Genomic DNA, 6,236 nt, shown 5'->3' with positions numbered 1-6,236 from the left:
TCTCATCCTCTGTCATCTCCTTCTCCTCCTGCCTTCAATCTTTCCCAGCATCAGGGTCTTTTCCAGTGAGTCAGTTCTTTGCATCAGGTGGCCAAAGTATTTTAGCTTTAGCTTCAGCTTCAGCATCAGTCCTTCCAATGAATATTCAGGGTTGATTTCCTTTAGGATTGACTGGTTTGATCTCCTTGCTGTGCAAGGGACTCTCAAGAGTCTTCTCCAGCATCACAATTCAAAAGCATCAATTCTTCGGTGCTCAGCTTTCTTTATAGTCCAACTCTCACATCCATACATGACTCCTGGAGAAACCATAGCTTTTGACTAGATGGAACTTTTTCAGCCAAGTAATGTCTCTGCTTTTTAATACTCTGTCTAGGTTTGTCATAGCTTTTCTTCCAAGGAGCAAACATCTTTTAAATTCATGGCTGCAGTCACCATCTGCAGTGATTTTGGAGCCCAAGAAAATAAAGTCTGCCACTGTTTCCACTGTTTCCCTATCTATTTGCCATGAAGCGATGGGATCAGATACTATGATCTTTGTTTTTATAATGTTGAGTTTTAAGCTAGCTTTTTCACTCTCTTCTTTCACTTTCATCAAGAGGCTCTTTAGTTCCCCTTTGCTTTCTGCCATAAGGGTGGTATCATCATAACTTAAGTCTTTCTAAATCTGTATTCCATTATATAAAAATTAGAGTTGTGTTCATCTCTATTCTTCATCTGCAAATAGGTTCATCAGCACCATTTTTCTAGATTCCATATATATGCATTAATATATGATATTTATTTTTCTCTTTTTGATTTATTTTACCTATATCATATTTGTGATATTTATTTTTCTCTTTTTGACTTACTTTACTTATATTTATGATATTTATTTTTCTCTTTTTGACTTACTTATGTCATATATTAATGCATATATATGGAATCCAGAAAAATGGTGCTGATGAACCTATTTGCAAAGTAGGACTAGAAAAGCACACAACTCTAATTTTTATATAATGAAATATGGATTTAGAGAGAGTTATATGCCCAAGATAAAGAGCTAACTATAGAACATACTCTTAAGGTCCTGGAAAGTAGCTTGACTCTTTACTTGTGAGAATAATTGCCAGTGAGAAAGGTGGCACAGTAGTTCTCCCAGGGGTGAGCCTGGATCTGGGTAACCAGGTCTGCTTTCTTAGGACATGAGTTTCCTCAAAAGCTGTACCAGACAAGTGTCCTTTCAAAGGCCCCAATTGCAGGGAATCTGCAGGCAGCAGCAGGAAGCAAGGCCCACCTAGTGATGGAGATCACTTGACTTCATCAGAGCACAGTCTCTTCTTAATATCTGAACAGCCAAGCTGAATTTCATCATGCTAAGGCCCACCTAGTGATGGAGATCACTTGACTTCATCAGAGCACAGTCTCTTCTTAATATCTGAACAGCCAAGCTGAATTTCATCATGCTAAGGCCCACCTAGTGATGGAGATCACTTGACTTCATCAGAGCACAGTCTCTTCTTAATATCTGAACAGCCAAGCTGAATTTCATCATGCTAAGGCCCACCTAGTGATGGAGATCACTTGACTTCATCAGAGCACAGTCTCTTCTTAATATCTGAACAGCCAAGCTGAATTTCATCATGCCACTAATGTTAAGGGCCATTATAGGTTTTCATGAGCAATCAAAGAACCAGATTTAAACCTGGAGACCATTACGATGCACTGTACGACAGGGAGAAAATTATGTAGGACAGGATCTCCACACTATGGCCTGTGCAGCAAATCTGGCCTGCCAACGCTTATTGCACAGTTGGTGAGTAAAAGTGTTTCTTAACATTTTAAATTAATTGTACAAGTGTCTCTATAGTATTAGTATTATCAATTCTGTTTCTTGATTCATAAAGCCTAAAATATCTACAGTCTTGCTTTAAATAAATGAAAAAAAAATTGGTCACCCCTGACATGATATTAATTTCATAGACTCTTCCCAATATTTTCAATTATTTTTAAAAAAAAATCAAGCACCAACTTAATTTAACCATTATTGTTGAAGGAGAAGTGCCTATCTGCAGGACATGTTAGCTATGGAAGGACCCTCAGAAAATCATCAATTAGTAATTCATGGAAAACTGAAGCTACCTATTTGAAACTCTGATAACCGTGAGAACATTTTGAGGAACAGGAGGCTTTTCTTTCCTGGCCTCTGTTCCCCATATGTGATAGGAACTGGACTGAACAAGTGACAAGTTATGCCAATCAGACTCTTTTTCCTCATGGATTAGAGACTTACATTATAGTTAGCAGCCAACTGGGCTTCCCAGGTGACTCAGAGGTAAGAATATGCTTGCAATGCGGGAGATACAGGAGATGTGGTTTCAGTGCTTGGGTCGGGAAGATCCCCTGTAGGAGGGCATGGCAACCCACTCCAGTATTCTTACCTGGAGAATCCCATGACAGAGGAGCCTGTCACGGGCTATAGTCCATGGGGTCGCAAAGATTCGGACCGGACTGAGTGACTCCAGCTTCTTCGACTCTAAGAAATACTGCTCCTTAAAAATTCCATTCCTTCACCTCATCATCTTTTTTTTTTTTTTGCTGAAGCTAGACTAAGTTCATTTTTGTTGATGCAAGCAAAAGATCCTTAACAAAACAATAAGCCCTTTCAGCATGCCAATTACAAGTACCTTATCTGTTGGGAAGATTTTATCTAATGAACCAATTTACCAGGGCTAAAAAGTTTACATGCCATGCCTTAATATTACATTAAGTAATATTAAAGCTACCATATATTGGATATTTACATTGAGTTGTATGTTCTTCTCCATGCTTTAATTTTTAAATTTCAGTAACATCCAATTTACAGAGGAGAAAATGAAGGCATTGAGATTGTTGTATGATTTGCCCAAGGTAACACAGCTAGTAAGAGGCGGCGTTGGTTTCTTTATAAACCCTCTGCTTTGGACCTTTAGACCATCTCAGTCATGAATTGGTGGGGTTTGTGCCAGTGACAGGGTTCGGTGTGATCATTTTGACTTGGTGGGCATGTATAAGGCATGAATCGGGTAGGGACGGTCCTGAGACCTTCCTAAGGGAGGCAAGAATGGTGGAAAGCTGGCTGAAAGAAGGAAAGAAATTGCTTTTCACGTTCTCCTCCCCTACTATGTGCTCAGATAACACCCTAGAAGCTTACATAGGATATCAAGTCCCTGATTTTTTTCTACTGTGCCACTCTTGGAAAAACTGGATTTTCCACAATCTCTGCAGTAAATATTGAACTAATCTAGCCCATCAGGTGGTCTGGAGAGATTGCAATACCTTGGGAACGTGCTTCAAGTCAGCAGAGCTTCTGAGAGCTGCAGGAGACTGGGACTCCCTTTGGTGAAGGGCTGGCCTCACAATTTCCTGTTTTCTTGGCGGCTGCCTCTGCTGTTGAACTCACATTAGAACAGACTCCCCAGAGATGATCTCTTCTCAGTTCTCTGATTGGGACCTTGTTCTCCAAGAAAATGTAATTCACATCGTATGGGGAAACAAATTACTCCCAGATAGTAGTTTATTTTCTTTGGCTCTTCATAGGATCAGGCCCACTAATAAAAATCGTAATAATGATGAGAATGATGCCATAGAAATGCAGTCTTCGGACTGTTTTTCTTACAAAAGTCTGTTTAATAATGATAATTGTACTGCATATTTCAGTTGGCGAGGCAGTAGTTTAGTTTTCCTTCATCATCTTCTTTCGTCACTGGCGTACTGAGTTTCCAGATGCTTATTCTACTCTGTGCTTAATTATCTATTGAAACAATTGCATTAACCATGCTATCAATTAAAAAACATAAGAAAAATGTTTTCAAAGTGAAAGAAGAGTGATAAGACTATACTGAATGGGATCTTCAAATTTTGGGGGAAATGCATATTGAAATTGTTACAGGACAAGCTAAACCCTCACAAAAGGGAAGCGGGACAGTGAACTCACCTCCCTTGGTGCTGGGTGAGTGGCCCCATAAAGATGCATGGATCCCTTATGCTATCCTTTTAAATCCTACCCACCATAATGATATTGAAATGGTGGGGAGGGGAGAGCCATCCCTGAAACCAGGTGAAATTTATTTAAGAAATGCCTCTGGAGCCTCCCCACACATCTGCGAAATCTGCCTTGAGCACATATCACCAGAATACAATCCAGGGAAATCCTCAGCTATGCTAAGGAACCCCCTTTAATGCGCCTTTTGCAGACCTGTCCTTCCAGAAACCATCCAGTACTTTGAATTGTTCTTAGACCCCTCCCTATGGAAAAACGAGACAGAAGGTTCTGCTTTATAACTGCTCAGACCCTTCTGCTCCAATTCTACAGCCAGAACCCATGTATGTTTAACATACTAAGTGGGATCAGCCCTCTGAATCCCCAATGATGTCCACAGCGCAATTTTGTGTTTCCAAATTTTCTCTTCTTCCACGTATTTGCATTCTTCGCAAGGCAAGTATGAAATAGGTGAGCTTAATCACTTTGCAGTGCTTAAGGGGCTAGACGGACGTTTGGAGGCTCTGCTTGAGGACTGGAGTTTGCGTCTCCTCTTTCCTGCGCCTTTTCTCTCCCCGCCCCCACTGCCCCATCGCCCCCACCTTCTTGTGACCCGGGGCCTTTGAGGCAACTCTATACCTTTCTGATTTGACTTGCTTCTGGTAAACGAATTAAAGTGTGAGTGCAGCCGGGCTCCATATTTCCTCTCTTAAAAGTAAAGTCAAACTCTGAAAAATCAGTCCACAGGAAGAGGTAACTTCAAAAACAAGGGCTCATGTTCCGCAAGCCTCTTGAGCTCTCATCGGCCCCCTCGACTATGCCCTTCCAAAGGGAAACTTTACAAAAGACCTCGGTAGAAATTGCCGGCAGCGCCTGAGTTGTCTTTGTTAGAGATAAGGAGTTCTGGTCACCTGTCATGGCTGTACAGCTGATTCCGGTGTTCATTTGGAAGCCTTTGGCTTCCACGGAAAAGAGTAGGCTTTGAGAACATGTAGGTGGCTGAACAAGTGGTGACTTGCAGGAGGGAAAATCAGAGGTTAGCAGTGTTCATCTCTCTCCTCTCTAAAAAAGAGAAGAGCAGGCTTTTCCAGTTTTAAGGTTCAACTCACATCCATGAAGTTGGGAACTATGGATAATTTAAAGAAAATGGTTTTTGTTTGTTCACTGTTTCTGTTTTCATGGATGTGATTAGCATCTTAGAGATTTGTATTGCTTGTGTCCTCTCTTCTCCCATCTCTTTGCTGACTTATTTGAACATAGGATGTATCCTGGGTCATAAATCTCTACTAATGAATCCAAGGATGCTTTAATATCTACAAATTGTTTAAACTAATTAAAAGAAAGTCTGAAGATCTTGCTGTTGGAGTTTTTGGAAGAAAATAAACTTATGGTTACCAAAGGGGGAAGGGGTGGAGAGGGATTAAATTGGGAATTTCGGATTTAAAGATCCACACTACTCTATATAAAGTAGATACACCACAAAGACCTACTGTATAGCACAGAGAACCATGCTCATATCTCGTCATAACATATAGAAAAAATCGAGAATGAATAGGCATAGATGTATATGAATATGTATGATTTCTAATATTTCACACATACAGCGAAGTGATTGTTATACATATACATGCATATGTACGTGTGAAACATATAAATCAACTGTGCTTCAAACTAAAAAGACAGTACCAGTCACACTGGAGTGAAATCCACTGCTCATCTGGGCACACAGAGGCTACCATTTTCCTGTCACTGCAAGAGAGCCCTACTTCAGCCCTGCCTTCTCCCTACAATATTCTTGACTCACAGCAACCCCTGAGAGTACCTTTTGACATAGAAAAGGTACTCTTCCTCTGCTTGCCAGTGCCGGAGACACAAGAGATATGGGTTTGATCCCTGTGTCAGGAAGAACCCCTGGAGTAGGAAATGGCAACCCACTGCAGTATTCTTGCCTAGAAAATTCCATGGACAGAAGAGCCTGATGGGCTACAGTCCATGCGACCACAGAGTCAGACATGACTGAGCGGCTGAACACACACAGCACACAATAGATATTTACTGACTTGGGTGATAAAAGAGTTAGTTTCATAGAAACTATCCTCACAGATAACATATCTGTACTTTATTGGATCTTTCCACACCTTGGTCTCATGGAGTGATTTATAGTGAAACGTTTATGGCCCACGAGAGGCCACTGGGAGAATCTTTGAGGCTTGAAGAGGTCTTTTAATGGTCTGTAAAA

This window comes from Bison bison, unplaced genomic scaffold, assembly GCF_000754665.1.
Source record: "Bison bison bison isolate TAMUID 2011002044 unplaced genomic scaffold, Bison_UMD1.0 scf7180017864356, whole genome shotgun sequence".
NCBI lineage: Eukaryota > Metazoa > Chordata > Mammalia > Artiodactyla > Bovidae > Bison > Bison bison.
This window is presented reverse-complemented; position numbering follows the sequence as displayed.